Consider the following 17,611-nt stretch of genomic DNA (forward strand, 5'->3'; position numbering starts at 1 on the left):
TTTTTTTTGCTTAGGTTTGAACTTATCTCTGCTAAGCCATACACGCTTCCTCTATTCTCTTCTATCTTTTTATATTGTGTTCCAGGGTTACAAAAGGCTCCCTGTTTCATCGAAGGTGAATATTACATTTTTGCTTTTTCTTTGGTGGGGTAATTTTTGAGAGGGGAAGGGAGCAGAATGGTTTTACTCTAAATTCACTTTGGTTAAGTATCAAGAAAGAAATAAGCATCTTTATGATCTGTTTTGCTTTTCTTCTCCATGCGTCGTGACCCCTGTAAGGCTGCTCACACTGCTTGGTGATGAATGTGAAAAGCAGCTCAGGGAGCAACCTGCACTTCTCCTCTAGCTGAATACGTGTCCTGAAGTGATCTACTAATGTAAACCTTACTTTAAACCTGCTGCATTACCTCTTACCTTCATTAAGGTTATATGTATAACACGTATGTATATACACGTACCCGTCTGTGTATATACACGCACTTATACACACATGTGTGTTTACACATACACTCTTACTTTATTTTAAATCATACTCCTTTCTGCAACTAAACCAAACCAACTATACTCTTACCTCCTGGGAGAAAGAAGACAATAAATGAATAAGTGGAGATAGGTAAGAAGGAGGGAAGGGAAAAGCAAACGTAAGAGAGTATGGAAAGGGAAAGAAAGAATTGAAGAGGAAAGAGAAAATTCCGGCATTCTCATCTATGCAGGGGCGATAATAAAGTTACATCCCAGAGTTATGTTGATCCATATGAAAACATGTGAAAATCTGGCATATTGTAGGCATGTGACAAATGAAAGTCCCACCCCTTTCCCACCCCAGACACACACCTTTCCTTACCACCTAAGACCGGTATTTCCAGATGAAAAGAGTAGCAATGGGCGTGACTCCAGAACAGCGAGGCCGCTGGCATGTACCGGAATCTCTACTGAGCACTTCACCTAAATCATTTCTAGGACTAAGGGATATAACAAGTGAAAACATTTAGCTCAGTAACTGCCATAAAAAAACTGCTCGACACATGTTTTTCTTTCAAGTATTTGTCGATTTCCTTCTATAATTTCACCTGTTTTCTCAGGGTTTCTGCCTTTCGTGCAGGGCCTGGCAGTGCTCCAAGCAGGCACCTGCCTGCCCTTCGTTCTCAGCAGTGTTGCTGTTTTCTCCACTTTTCACATTCAAAAGGCCCTTTCCCTTGACTGGTCTGCTGCTCACTAGATTCCATGGGCCCCGAGGGACCCGACCAGACTTCTGGCCTCACCCCGGCCACTGCTCCCAGGGAAGACAAATCGTGTCTCAGGCCGCACTGCAGGTTCGCTGGAAACCTGCGCATTTTAATCAGGGATTTGAGCTTAGTACTGACGGCACTGCATATTTCTCTCTTTAGGCGCCTTTCAAAGATTGTATGTGTATGTGTTTTCCTGCAGCCTGTGTACAGTTGGACATTTAATTTAAAAAGAATGTTTGTTAGATGATTTCCTTATGTGCATTTCACTTAAATTCATTATGGTAATTTACTTTATTTCTTTATTTAGGGCCTTTTGTTAAGAATTTTCAGTGCCACAATTTCTCTGGTTGCCTAATGTTGACTCTTCAGCATATTCTGGTAGACCTTTTCCAGTCATATTAAGATACATATTAATCTTTTTTTGTCTTTTCAAACATGACCAATCAAGAACCTGAAGTGGACAGTAAATGTCCGTTTTCTCCACTTCTAAAATTATAATTTTCCAAATCATATTATGCTCTGAAAAGCTGACTTTTTTGGTAATAACCATACCTAATTTTTCCAATTCTAAATATGAAATGTCTGTGCACACAATGAACTAGCAATTACATTGAATTGAAGTTGAAAACACTGAGAGACCGCAGTTCATTTTTGTGATAGGTCTCTGTTATTTTGCACTGTCTTGCTCAGGGAAGATGGATGAAACTGACACCTGAATGACGAGAAAGCTGGTGGCTGGCTTCTAAATGTTCATCTCTGCACACTGATGTCAATTGAGGGAACTATTAACACCTGAGAAATGATAGAAATAGCTTCTTAACTCATGGCTTTAAAAGCGAAGGAGAGGATAATAGGGCCAGAATGAACAGGAATGATTAAGAAAATATTTATGACAGACTAAAATCTTTTGTGGATGGTATTTTAAAAGTGGAAAAACAACATTGAAATTTGTGTGTGTGATGGTTTAAATGTTTTCTCTGTGCTTAGGGTTAATCTTCTATGACTTATCTTTGGATTTGAATTTCGAGAACCCTGGCTTTCATTACTTTGAAATATATGAAATACAAAATACATCTAATATACATATATATGCATATATTCAGTTTATATAAAGTTAATTCAAAATCAATTGAACATCTATAACACTTTTAATATTACCAAAGTCTGACTATATTTTAATTTTATGAACTTATAATTCTGCTTTCTTTCTTCTTAGGAAATGCTCTCACTACAAATTATATTTCTTGCTATAATTTCAAACAGAATGTTACTCATGGTATTTTCTGTTCCATATTTATATTGTTGCTACTGTGATTATTGCAGTTTAGTAAAATTCATTGAGTTTGAGTATATCCTAATGACTTTTGCCAAATTAAAAAATTTTCACTTATTCTTACAAAATCACTCATGACAACTTTTAAAATGCATCTATTATTACTTACCTTTTACTTACGCATTGACTACTTTCCCTGTGAATTAGTATATTTGTTAAAAATAGAAATAAAGGAAGAAATTCCTAGCTGAGAATTCCCTGATTGTGTGCTTAAACTGTTGAACAGAGCTTGGGACATCTGTCACCTGTTGTTGATACTGAAAGACCAACTTGTCTGCCATTTGGCTTCTGGAGACCACAGGCAGCTTTATGGAACTTCGAATGTGGTCTTACTCCTTAGGGTATCTCCTGATTAAAAGGGGAACTTTGAATTGTTTCTATTTAGTCCTAACTTCTACCTAATATCTAGATTGACACTTTAGGGATGTATTTCATTCTTAACTCATGAGAACCTCCAGTGCTCCCTTCTTCTGAGCTTTTGATAATTAAGCAAGGAATTGGTGTGTGACACAAGCATCAGTGGAGGTGGCTATGGGGTAGGAGGTGAGGGCTGAGTGGTGTGTGTGTGTGTGTGTGTGTGTGTGTGTGTGTATCTATAGAACCAATATCCATTAACACATAGTTCTAAGACTATAATTAAGTTCAATCTGTAATGAGTTCTGTTGATAAGACCAAAATTGATTCAAAATGGAAAATTGTCCTATGGAACTACTGTAGAAAACAGGACTCTATTTACACAGAAAACGAAATGCTCACATACCCACATATACTATTTTCTTGTAGACAGAAACCAAAATATTGTGAAAATGTCCCACTTGTAAATATGTTTCGAACAGTGTAATAAATCACATCTTTAATATTTTGACAGGGCTGTTAACATTTGATAAAATGAATTCTCACAGATTAGCATCCTGATTTACAACGCCCTATACTCTTGCAGCTTTTAGAAGAGTATCTTGAACTAAATGAGGTGAAATAAATAAATGGAACACTGGCTAAAAGAAAATATCTTCTCATTCATAAGTAATGATGGAGTGCATAACAATGGAAAGACTCTCTAAGTCAGAAAATTTAAAAAAATCAAATCAGAAGAACATCAAAGTGAGTCATTTCAAAGGCAGTAAGGTTTTACAATAAAAGCTAATAGTGCTAATCAAGAATTCTGGATTCAATTCCTTGTTCTGCTGCTGAGGTTGTATCTATCATGCCTCCAATCATTTAATCATTCAGTACACTCTAATTGAATACCACCTACAGAAAGCAGTAATAAAAAATAGTGGATAATAGAATGAATTCAGGGCCCAAGCTGTATTTGAATTCTAGCTCTGCCTCCTATTGCTATGTGACCTTGTGAAATTCATTTAACCCTTGCTTGGCTTATTTCTTATCTGTAAAATGGGGACATTAAACAAAAATCATTCATTTGTTGTAATTATTAAATTAGTTAATATGTGCAAAAAACAGAGCTTGGCACACATTATATACTGTATGCATCTTTGCTCTTTTCATATAGAACAAATTAAAGAAATGCTTATTGAGGAAAGATAAGACATGTACACATGTGAAATAGGAATAATTCTGTATAAATTAAGATGCGTATAACTATTGTTTTTGCCTGTGCATTATTCATTACACTTAATCTGAACACCACACAATTTTAACACAGTCTATGTGGTCAAAGTAGGGTTTAGTCTTTTGTTCAGTTTATGCCCTAGTTCTTAAGGCAGGCACTGCTCCAGGTCTGACCAATAAGTGCATTCTATTTTATTAGCCATAGTATTTAGCTCAGGGTGAATACTGAAATAATGTGTATCTAGAGATAAAATACTAAAATTTTTGTTAATTGATTTAATTAGAGAAGCTCTTGGTCTGTCAGTTTACCTAGTTTTAATTATGATGTAAACATAGAAGTGCCAGGATCTACACTAGAGAAATAGTCTGCATGAGAATGAAGTAAAGCAGCAGAAAATAGTACCAAGAGATGGAGTAGAGAATGAAAGACAGAGAGGGAGGAAAGGAGTAAGAGAGAGAAAGAGAGAGGAAGAGAGAGGAAGAGAGAGCAAGAGAGGTGGGCCTTATGACATCAGTTGAGTTCCCAGATGGCACTGTGCCTGCAGTAAACATGGGATTTTAACCTGCATGAGTCAATATGTTCTCATATTTCTTAAACAAGTCTGAGTCAGGTGTCTTCTGCTGTCTGGCAAGAGTCCTACTTAATACACAGAGTTAATAATTACCATAAGAAATGTGCAAATAGCATATAATTTTCATTCTAAACATTAAAGTATTGTTTCTTCAAGGGGCATTGAGCCTGAATAATATTAAAACTTTAAAATCCCTAGGCTTCTAAAATTTCATTATATATAACATCTTTACATTTGGCAATAGAAAGGTAATGTTTTAGTTGTTGCTTCTCAATATACCTTTTGAGGGCACTTTAAGTACTAGAGGGGTCTCTCTATCAGGCTGCGTCACAGGGATTTCCCCAGCTGTAAACACTGGGCAGTCACTTCCCCTTTGGTTCCCCCACACGCTTTCTTCATAAAGCCCTGACTAGGTTCCACTTCAGTTGGTGTTTTTACACACATGTCTCCCCAGTGGGAAGGTAGGCATCTTGAGAGCACAGGCAATGTCATCATGGTCATCCTTGCTAACTTTGCACTTACCTCAATGGCTGAAATATAGCAGCTCTCCATATTTGTTGTATTCTGGGACCAAGCATTACAAGCTGAACAATGGGGTGGTAATGTCTGTCATTAAATGATATTACTGTTACTTAAACAAAAGCACATCAGAGACCAGGTACATTAGTTTGGTAGGGCTGCCTTAAGGAAGTACCACAGTCTGGTAGCTTAAACAGAAACGCTTTTTCCCAGGTTCTGGGGTCTAGAAGTCCAACATCAAGGTATCAGCAGAGCTGGCCTCTTCTGAAGACTCTCTCCTTGACTTGTAAATGACCTTCTCCACCTTCTGTCTTCATATGCTCTTCTTTCTGTGTACACATATGCCTGTGTCCAAATTTCCAGTCATATTGGATTACAGACCACCCTAAAAACCTCATTGAAACTTGATTACCTCTTTAAAGAACCTGTCTTCAAATTTGCTTACACTCCAAGGCAATGGGCATTAGGGCTTAAATATGTGGATTTGGGAAGGACACAATTCAGCTCATAACACAAAGAAAATGTACAGAGAACAATCTTTTACTTTGGATTGGATCCTAATTCTAAATTGAACAGAGTGAAACAGATGTCATTTTACTGGATTGCCCTCTCTCTACTCAGCTCACCCTCAGCTGTGAGGTGCTCATTCCCTCTCAGGCTCTCCTGCACTTCTTCAGGTCTGTCTCACCTTCTAGCTTGTCATCTCTCCACTCTGCTTTGGCAATTCCTTAACCCATTGCAATCTTGTCCCCTTTTCCTTACGACCTTTCCCCTCATCTCACTGCACCAAGTTTCTCATCTACTTTCTTGTTCTCAGATAGAAGGCCTATTATTCATTTCCACCTAGTCCCACTTTCAGGACCTATTTTGAAATGGGGTAAGGGAAGAGATGGCAAGCTTTGAATCTGCAAATGTAAGAGGGGAAGGGGATACCTGTTCACCTGACCCTAGAAGATGCTACCTGCAAGACAATCAGTAGATCCACTATCTTTAATATACCCCTGCAAATAAAGTAAAAGTTTACACCCTTCTGTCTGTTTTTCCTTGCATTTCCCAAAGCCTCCTTGTCTTATTCTAGCAAAGACTGAGGAAGGAGTGTGGTAAATGAAGAGAACCCTTCTTACTAAAAGCAAATGAAATAAAGTTGGGGTTTTCAACTAGTGACTGACATTGGGGAAAACTGACTGGATAAGAAATGTCATTGGCCCATTTCTGGCCAACTTATGTCAATTCTCTCCGGTGGCAAATCCCCTCATCTGGTATTTTAAGCTGCTGACTTGAGCTTCGTGGGAAGGAGCAATATAAATGGCAGGACTCCCTGGCATTGAAGAAAATTACAAACATGTAGTTACTCAGTAAAACTGTATTTATGGGCAGTAGATAATATAAAAAAATAAAACCACAAGAGGTTAAATACTTTTGCTTTGAAAGTGCTATCTATGCTAATAATAGTTAACATCTTATGATGATAGTAACATACAAAGGTGTACTGGCTTCATTCTAATAAAAACATGTGTTATAAGGGAGCTACAATTGAGGATATCATTCTTTTATGGAGCAGTTTACTATTATGTTTTCCCATCAGCTATTGCTACATATCATGTACACTGTCACATTGTGGAAAAATGCTCGGCATTAGTTGCCACAGTAAAAGTTGTACACAGCTCAGTGAATAGCCATAACCGTGACGGAAACCTCATTCAGACAGGAGGACAGCTGAGTCAGCAGTGCAAATTTATAGACAAGGGGCAGCACGCTCTCTTAAAAATCCCAGAGATTAAAAAGGGGGTTGACACATTTTAGTACTAAGAAAATTTATAAATGGAATTTTGTATGTGTCATTTTTTTTAAAAGTTTTTAAAAAATTCTGGTTTTAAGATTACTTTTAGGTCATTATCTTTTATTTTCATCCTACTGGGAGGGTAACAGTAATAATGATGTTAGCAGTAATATTAGCCACTGACATTTACTGAGTGTTTACTATGTGTTAGGCACTATGCTAAGCCCTCTTCGTAGATTACCGTAGTGCACACTCACAGCAATTCTAAAGATTAAATACTTCAATTATCTTCATTTTATAGGTTTAAAAAACTGAACGGAGGCATACTGAGGTGAAATAATTGACTCAAGGTCATACAGGTAAAATTTTGCAAAGCTTAGTTTTTTCTTCAGGTGTGCTGACTCCAGAGCAGGCACTCTTAATACTTAGCTGGAAATTGTTAGGTCAATTTAAAACAAACAAACAAATATTTTATACAATATTAAGTCTGACTTATGCAGCCAGCAGTAAACAGGGGCTGGGAGAGGCCTTTGACTTTCCCATGTTCTTTTGCATCCGGATCTGTTCAGAGTGGCAATTACCCTGCCCTCCTTAGTACGCAGGGCATGGACCCAGTTAATAACCGGTTTCTTTCAATATGCTGGAGGGTTGGAAGAACCTGAACTCCATTCAAACCATTAATAGCCTCAAACTATAATAAACCCTGGTGAGCTGTGATTAACCTTTTCATTACAGTTTCACATATAGGATAAAACGGCAACTGCAGTAATAAGTTACGCCACCAGGAAAGATTCAGCAACTTCAGGATATGTAATTTCTCAAGTAGTCATTTTATTTCCCGAAAGATTGCCTGAAACCCAGCGTGCCACCAATGATTCAGGAGCTATTTCCTCCACCTCTGAGAAGGTGAGTGGAAGAGGCTCTGGCTTCCCTTGCTTTCCGCCAGCACGCCCATTTTTAGTAAGAATTCTTTATGGAATGAATGTGCCAAAGTTTTAGTAGATGGATAGATATATGTCTTGGTATCTCTGTCCTGGTGCAGGAAACAAAGCCAGATCTTCTTCAGGAAAATAATCAGTATTCATGTGTGCACATGCTTTGTGTCTATCTATTTACCTATTTCTCTGGAGAAACACATCTATAAAAGACTATTTTGAAGAATTACTTTCAATCTCTGTAAAACACCTTCAAATTCAATGTAAAGAGGGGAAGAGTAAGTGAGCATACAAATGAATGAACAGTGCTTTATATCTGATCGAATATTTAGACTTGAAATAATAAAATTGTGGAAATAGTTAAGAAATTATGGTTTCACTGACAACTCTACTTGGATTCTTTCTCTGTAGGTAAGTTTTTAAATGTTTTTTTCCCTTTTGTTTCTAGTTGCTCTCTGCTCTTCAATGGTGCAATGGACTAACAGTGCCTCCCCCTCCGTTCATATACTGAAATTCTATTTGCCAAAGTGATGGTATTTGGAGGTGGGTCTCTTGGAGGTGATTAGGTCAAGATGGTGAAGCCCTCCTGAATGGGATTAGTTCCTTCATAAAGGGGCCCCAGAGCTCCCTTGCCTCTTCTGCCCTGTGGGGATGCAGCAAGAACCAGGAAGGGGGACCCTCACCAGATATGAATCTGCTGGCTTCTTGATCTTGGACTTATCAGACTTCAGAACTGGGAGAAATAAATGTTCATTATTTATAAGCCAACCTAGTCTATGGTTTTCTGTTATAGCAATTGAATGATAAAGGCAAATGGAAATGAAAAAAAATATAAGAAACTATGATTTTATTTCCTTTGAATCCAACCCCACACCCAACGCTTTGTTTTTGAAGCATGTGGCACTGCCCTGTGACCCATGGTGCCTTAGGGGTTCCCTTTCAGTGAACTGTAAGTAGCTTGTTTCCTGTCTTTCTGTATTTGCCTTTTGGTTTCAGTATTTCAACACTGGGGACAATGCTAAGGAAGTTACCCAAAGAGATAAAACTACCTTGTTTTGGGGTCCAAATCTGGACTAACATTTTCCGAGAAAGCCAAACAGCAGAAATCAGATTTTGTGTTCATTTGAAATGCATTTTATTCAGTTTTACAGCAAGTTATTCAGAAGTATGAATTCGGAATAACTTTGTGTTTACTTATTTGTTTAAGCAGCCTATTGTTAAAAAGTGCTTTATAAAATCTGTATTCTGCTCCCTTTAATCAATTCTGTGAGCACAACTGCGGATCCTGAGATTATCAGACCTGCAGAGTTGCTGGTGCTTTATTTAGAACTGTTCAAGGCAAATGCCACTTCTTGGAGTTCAAAGGGTCTTCATCTCAGCAAGTGGGGAGTGACAATGGAGAGTAACTGTGCAATCGCTGTGCCTTAGCAGCAGAAAGACATTTGTGAAGATCTGAGCTATTGTCTATGATTTATTGCCAAGACTGGGAACTCCCCAGAAGCTCAAGCCATTGTACTTTTTTTCCTAGCACAAGATAGCTTTGCCTGCACATTTTCCCCCAGCTAGTAGATTGACAGATAATACATTTTTCATATGGGTTTGCAGACACATGAACTTGAAGCCTAAGCATTAGCAAAGGCATATATAAAAATGGCACAGGGAAGCTAGTGGAAACCTGGGAAGAAAAACTATCTCATATTCAAGAAGCACCCTCAATAAAATGCCTCCCCGTGGATCTTAGTGCTAACCCCGAAAACTGGTTTTCTGACTTCTCCTTTCTTACATCTGATTTGCTTCTGCGATGCAGAAAAGGTCTGGCCTTAGGTCCGAGTCTCAAGGCCATTTCCATGGTGCTTGAAAGCACTTGTACTGCTATCTAGCACTCAAGGGTTCATGAAAAAATTATGTGCAACAGAGCACCAAAGTGGAGAGGTGAAAAGAAATCAGACAACATTTTAGAAACAATTCATCATTCGCTGTGGCATCTAACCAGATATTAATTGTCCTGTGAGAAAGAGCAAAGCTGTTCCCAAGTCAAAATATTGAGCCTCATGCTGGGTTATAATGTTCTGCATTATTTATCTAAGTGGCGCCTAGAAGGGAAAGAACTGTTTGCGGGATTCCACCAGCACACGCAGCTCAGCGGCTCTGACTCCCTCCTGACTCGTCGGCCCCGCACTGCTCCCTTCGGAGAAACGAGGCGGAGTGGCAGGGTATTGACCATTCAAACAGTTTATGGGGCTGACTTTCCAATTAGAACTAGCTGAAGTTTCTGATTTTTAAAATTAGTCTCCAGTGATCTAACCAATGAACCGCCCTGCCGTAATGAGTTCCCCACAAATATGTGTTGAAAAGAATTCAACAAAATAATTTGCAACACTGAATAATGAAGGTATTATGGAAACTTCTGGTTTAATATTAGGATTTTAGGGCTAAAGGTATAATTGAATGCTATCGTTTCTCCAGTAACACATACAAGCTAAGTAGGTTTTAGCATCATATTTGATACATTAATAAAAGGTTCATGATGGGCTTGTCAGTACTTTTTGGGAGATAAAGTGTGTCCCTCAAGGCAAGATAAATATTTTCAGTCCTTTTGAGTTAGTAATATGCTTGTAATTGCTTATTATACCAGTGTGCCTTCCACATTAAGATAGAGACTAGTGTTATACATGTTTACAAGGATGTAATTGTCCTCATCTGAAAAATGTAAGACTTTATTATATGATGTTATATACACACACACACACACACACACACACACACACACACACACTTGTGTGCAAATAAGCTCACATGGAATGGCAGCTTTCATTTTCAAACAAAATTTAAAGAGTGATGAAGATAAAAATGTAAAAGGATGTCCATTATCCACCCACCCTCCAGCTATTGGTATTTAAAATTATCTTAATAATACTGAAAATGACCAAAAAGAGTCATTCTGCTAGCAGCCCCCCCTCATAGCTTTTCCAATGGAAATAGAATGAGTTAGGCTGAAGCTTGATCCAGGAGAAAAGCTCACAAATTTAACTGCTTTTCCATTTTAAAGAAGATGTTTTGCTAACACCTTAGTGAATCTTCTTCCTATTTTCAGTTTGCATAAATAGAAAAATAATAAATTTTAGGTCATTTATTTATTATATTCATTCATAATATATTTACTGCACCCAGGGCATTACTCTAACACATGTACTATATCAGATAAAATGGACAAAAATCTCCGCCAGATGCATCTTACCTTCTTTTCCTCTATCTTAGATCAGACCAGAATGGAGAACCCAGACAAGGTAAATATTTAGCTGTCATGACCGAACACCCTCAGATGAACAAAAGGGCACTCGGCAGTCATACCAGTCAGTATTTGGGGGAATCATGGAATTTATCACCACACACATATATACATGTATAATGCAGAGATGTGCATGTATATAAAGACATATGTTTGTGCACATTTATTACTTACATGTACTATGTCTACATGCTTATTCATTTTGTGTCCACTGTAGCCTTTTAATCATTATATGAACCTTTGAGAGAAGTACATATTTTCCATTAAAAATTACTATGCCTAGTAAAAACTATTATCAATATTGATACCCTATTAGACGTGTTTCTCTTGCTAGCTAATATTTATTTAAGAGTAACAATATATTTAGAAAAAGATTATCTGAAAAAATCAATACCATCCTTGCTACTAGGATCTGATAAAATGTGATGCAATCTTATTGATTGACTTACATACTCAAATCCTATTTTCTCATCAATTGTTTTAAGCTCTTTTCCTACCAGAGCAAATGTGGCAAAACACTACTCATTTTTCCCTAGAGAATTATAAATCTATGGAAAATATAGGATACTAAAGCTGAATCAGTTTTATAGAATTATGAATACAGTCATTATACGCTGAGGATAATTAAACCCTTGGCTTGTGTTACTAGTTATTCTTGGCTGCAAAAGCCTTTGGTAATTTTTCTTTGCAAAGCTCATAAATTTCTCTTTATATCCATGAAGTATAAGCTTCATGGAGTTAGATGAGCACTGAGATCCTCAGCAGAAACCTTTTTCAGGTAGAAAAATTTGTCACTATCTGGCCTTCCACAGGTTCATTATATCAAGTGTCTGTGGAAGATGTATTGACTACTTACAAAAAATCTACTACAGGTAAAATTTATTGGAAACCTGGGTTATAGGGTTAATGTTAATGTCTGATCCTATTACAGAATCACTGAATGGTGCGTGGGTGGATCATGGGCGGAGGCTGAAGATGGAGGGGTCTATGTCTTAATGAGAAGGCTTGTTTCATAATAGTGAGAGCATAGATTTTGATGAGAGACCATATTAGTTTCTAATCCCAGCTCCACAATTTACTATCTGTGTAACCTTGAGCAAGTTATTTAATCCCTCTGAGCTCTGTTTCCTCATTAATAAAATGTGAATAATAATCTCAGCCTTGCAGAGTTGTTCTGAGGACTCATTAAGAATTTACTACAGTTCTGTTCAGTCCCTGAGATGGCTATTATTTATTGTGTAGTCAAGATATTTTGGAAACTATAATCTTTCTTCTCTAAAGGAAATAAGGAAGGTACAGGGGCAAAGAGGAATTTCCAATGCTAAGGGTGGAAATGCTGATGGGCAAGTTGTCAGGACAGCTAAAGGATGGTGGTATTTGCTTTATTGCACACTGTCTTTAGGATCTGTGGCTTGAGGACTTCTCTCTTAAGAAACAGAAGAACTTGGGTTTGAGGTTACATCTATCCCTATCTTTTAAACAACTTTTTAAAGATATCTTTATTTGTTTCAGAGAGAGGAAGGGAGAGAGAGAGAGACAGAAACATCAATGATGAGAGAGTCATTGATCGTCTGCCTCCTGCTCGCCCTCGACTGGGGATCGAGCCCTCAACCCGGGCATGTGCCCTGACCGGGAACTGAACCAAAATCTCCTAGGTCGACACTCAACCATTGAGCCATGCCCGGCCGGGCTATCTCTATCTTTTAAAAAATAGCATCCTTTTGACCCAGTAAACATAAAAAATGTCAACATTGGCCTGAATTCAAAAACCAAGTTCTTGATTCCTAAATTCACTAAGAAATTCTGAGATAATACTTTATATTAGTTTTCTATTGCCATGTAACAAGCTTGGTGGCTTAAAACAATATACATTTCTTATCTCCTAGTTTCCATGCGTTAGGACTCTGGGTACCACTTAGCTGATTCCTCTGCTCCAGGTCTCAGGAGGCTGCAATCAAGGTGTTAGTTTGGGCTTCCAAGTTAATGTGGGTGTTGGCAGAAATCAGTTCCTTGTAGTTGTAGGACTGATGTCCTCAAATCCTAGAGGCTTCCCCTTCCTTATGAAGTTAACAGTATCATTGTCTGCTTCTCCCTGGAAACAAGGAGGAGAATTTCTGATACTTCACCTTCTTTAAAGGTCTCTCCTGATTAGGTGAGTTTCATGCAGAATAATGTCCCTTTGATTAACTTAAAGTCAACTTTGATTATATCTTAATTATATCTGAAACCTTAATTATATCTACAAAATTCCTTTAGCTTTTCCATGAATAACGTTGCCAGATAAAATACAGGACAACCAGTTAAAGTTGAATTTTAGATAACTAACAAAGCCTGTGTGTCCGCCCCTCCTCCCCTTGAATGCATCTTGTCTTTCCAAACTTCCAGTCCATACTCTTATAATAAACATGCTACTTACTTTCTGGATAACTTCAATCTCTCTTTGTTTCCAGTCCATGGATCTAAAGCTCTTAAGTCAGGACCAAGTCTACCTGTTTTGTTTGGTAGTCTCTCTCTCTCTCTTTCTCTCTTTTTCTTTCTCTCTCCCCCCTCATTTAGCCAGGGCCTACTCTCTCTAGTTTCCTTTGGCCTTGCTTGCTATTATTTTATAGTTATTCCTCTAATTGCTCATTTATTTAATCTCCCTAACCAGAAGACATTTGAGTTGTGATCCCTCTTCCAGCTCATTGGCCACATGTGGCCACCCTCTGCTACGTAAAGAGTTACCTAACTCTACATGTGGTTTCAAGGACTCTGTGACCCTCTAGCCTCTGCATTGCTGTCAACGATAACATTTGTCTTCTTAGTTAGCATACAGGGATGGGCAAGAGTAGATTTACAGTTGCTCGTATGGAAAATAATACAATAATTAATAAATAATAATACAAGAATAAACTCTGTATTTCACATGATCACAATTGTAAACCTGCTTTTGCCAACCCCTGTATGCACCACAGGAGTCTAACTAAACCATTTTTGTTTTACCTGTTGCTCTCTTCTGAGAAGAATCCAACTCAAGTAACCAATTTTTCAGCCTTAAAACAAGTTCTTATTTTTCACCTGTCTTCCCTCTTTCCTTTCTGTGAGAGAAAGCTTGTCTATCCTCAGCTCTAAGGCTAATCTGTGCCTGAACTCTCTAATGCTCTAATATGGTTAGAGGATTAGGAGAAATGCTTCTGAAATCCTGCCTTTCAAATATGTGGCTCAAATCTGAAATTCTGATGGAGGTTAATTGGTCTTAGCTTTAGGTTTTGGTCTGAAAGTTTATTTGGGAGAGGGAGTTCTTTTTGGCTTATGCTTCCACAGTGTTTCTTTTTAAGCTTCCAGTTGGGCAATTTCCACTTTGTCACATCTACTTATCCTGCATCTTTTATGTAATTTTCACTCCTGGTCTGTAATCAATTCTAAGACAAGGGTATGGCCTTATTTATGCTTTTATTTTCAGTATACAATACTTGATGCGCACTTGGATTTGATGAGTCCTTGTGGAAGAAATAAATGCAAGTGGCTTTAAATAGTTATACTAAAATGCATTATTCCTCATGTTTGTGCGTTTGTTTCAGAGTATCGGTGATAGTGTCCAAATGAGTATATGTGTTGCTCAACTGTGACTTGACAGATCAGGAGAGATCCTGGTCGGGGAGCATCTATGTGTTTATTAATTATATTTTAAAATTTAATTATTTAATAATTACAACAATAATTAGTAACATTTGCTGGTAACTTTTCATGAGCCAGGCTCTGCTCTAAGTGAGAAGTTGGCAAACTATAGCACAGGTGCCAAATCCAGCAGTTTTTATAAATTCTATGGGAGAAGAACGGTTTACAAACTTTTGAAAAAAATGATAAGACAATATTTTGTGATAAATATGCAAATTTAAATTTTCATAAATAGTTTGAATTTCACCGATAAAATATTTGTGATTTTGTTTTCTTTCACTTTCTATGGGTATTTACGTAAAATCCTCAAGTTTGCCTCTTGGTCCAGAAACCCTAAAATATTTATTATCTAACTTTTTAGAGAAAAAATTTGCTGATTCCTACTCTAAATGCTTGACATCCTAAAACGGACAAAGTCAGTGGCCCACACTGTCACAGCATGTACCTGGACTTTTAACTCAGATCCAGTGATTCAAAATCCTTTCTAAGTTTAGTACCCACTTGCTTTTAAGTTTAGAAGTGACAGGTTTCATTGTCCTCATACATGATAAGGAATCGTCTGTTGAGAAAACGCTCTCTGCTCTCCCCGTGTATTTGCAGAGACTTTCTCTAAAGCAGTGGAAGCTTTCTGGTGGCCTTTGTCTTTTGGATGGACGCCAGATCACCTGCTCCGCCCTTGCCAGCTCCTGCCCTTGGCTCACGCTCCGCTGGAAGGTGGCTGGAGGGGAAAGTGCTGAGCTGGGGGCCTGGACAGCTGCTTCTGCAGCTTCAGGTCCTAAGGCTGCAGTTTCGCACCCGTGTGTCTCAGCACTTCTTAATTGTCAGTTATAAACTTCTGCAGCTGTCTCTGTCAAATTCCTCTGTAGTCCCATAGATTCCTCGGGAGGCTGATTGGTGTGATACCAAGACACATTTTTTACTCACGTCCAGAGACTGTTTTTTAGCTAAAGGCAGGCAAAGTGTTGTTACTCTTCCTTGGTTCCAAGAGCAGTGCTCCTCTTCAAGGACATCATCTCAGAGTCTGGGACTGGCCACAAGCCCTCTCTCTTTGTGTTTAACTGTAGAAATGGAAACTCATTGAGAGCTAGATTCAAAGAGCCCTAATCTCTCTCACACAGAGCTTTGAATACACTATTTCCAAATAAGTCACAGTTGCTCATGATGTCATAAGAATTACTCAAAACATACACGTAGACCTAACATATGTAATGGCCCTGGCTTTAACGAGGGCTCGTGATGGTGATGGTTTGATAACTAGGTAATTCAATTGATTAGTTTTAATGAATGAGTGAATGCACGAGTTAAAGAAAATATTCAGCTATGAGAAAGTCCATTTTATTACCAAAGATTTCTAATTTTCAGTTATTTAAACCACTGCATTCTTCCCCAAATATTGGTTCACCTTTTAGGATCCCCAGAGAAAGTAGAGTTGAAGATTTGTATGTAAACAACATATACTTTCAAATAGTTATTAAATGTTATGACAAATAAGTTTATAGGTAACAAGAATACCATGATTCATATCGTGTTTCCACAAGTGTTACTATAGTGTAATGTTGTCTGTCAAAGACTGAATATTCAGGTTGCAGTCTTAAGTATTTTCCACTAAAAATGAACCCTTTTGTTTAGATTTGTTTTTTCTTAGAATAGGTGCAGGTCATTCTTCCCAGGGAGAGGCGATTCAGGTGGAATGCTGTTTAAGGTGTGATGTTCTTTAAGGCAAGCTGGCTGCTCAGTCAGAAGCACCCCCTTTTCCCACTGCTGTTTTCTCTGATGGCTCAGGATGATGGCAGACTGCCTCACAAAACTATTGGGCTGCAGGGAATGCCTAAAGCAATGGTATATTTCCACTACAATTCTTTTTCTAAAGACTTCAGTTTAGTTACAGATTTATAGATTAAAATCTCTATTTGAAATGTTGTTAGGATATTTAATATTTTTTAAAGAAACACATTTTTTCTCTTATTTCACAACTTGATCTCCTTGACTCAGTTTTGGCATGGGTGCAGTTTTCTGGGTATAGCTATGTTTACTGCTCTCGTCTGTAGGTTTCCTTATCTTGTTCTTTCCACTGTCACCAGTGCTATTTCTGCTGACCGTTTCCCTCTCTCTTTAGGCCTGCCTTCAAACACTTCTCTCAAAACTATCATGGCTCAATTTTTGGCTACTGTAACTTTGAGAAACAAGATCTCATGCCTATTTTAATTTTTAAACCACCGGGTAGGTTAAACTTTTTTTTTTTTTTTACTAGCTTTGAACCAGAGATCTTGGAATTATTAATATTTGTGGACTTCATATGTGCGTCTCACTGTATGGTGCATATTTCATTAAACATTAATTTGTTAAATCTTTTAAACTTTTGTTGTAAGGGCAGTGCTATTATTAACCCCATTTTATCTATAACAGAACTGAGCAAAGCATGTGTTAAAGCAATTTCTGCATGATCCTAAATTGTCTGTTCTCAACCATCACATTCTACTGCTCAGATAATCCTCAGGAGAAGTGTCATAAAACCATTTCAAATCCCCAGAATTTTGTATTTTCATCAAGAGGATAGGCACTCTCTCATGGGCTCACCTAGGCTGGATTTCAAATTCTTCTTATTGTTTTATCATTTCCAAAGAGGATGGAGAATTAAAATGGGAACTGAAGAGATCTGCTTTCTCTCTCCCTTTTATATTTCCAAGTGATTCCTGTGATTGGCTATGGCTTCAAGAAGTAAGAC

Source organism: Miniopterus schreibersii (genome assembly GCF_964146895.1).
Source record: "Miniopterus schreibersii genome assembly, chromosome: 1".
Lineage (NCBI taxonomy): Eukaryota > Metazoa > Chordata > Mammalia > Chiroptera > Miniopteridae > Miniopterus > Miniopterus schreibersii.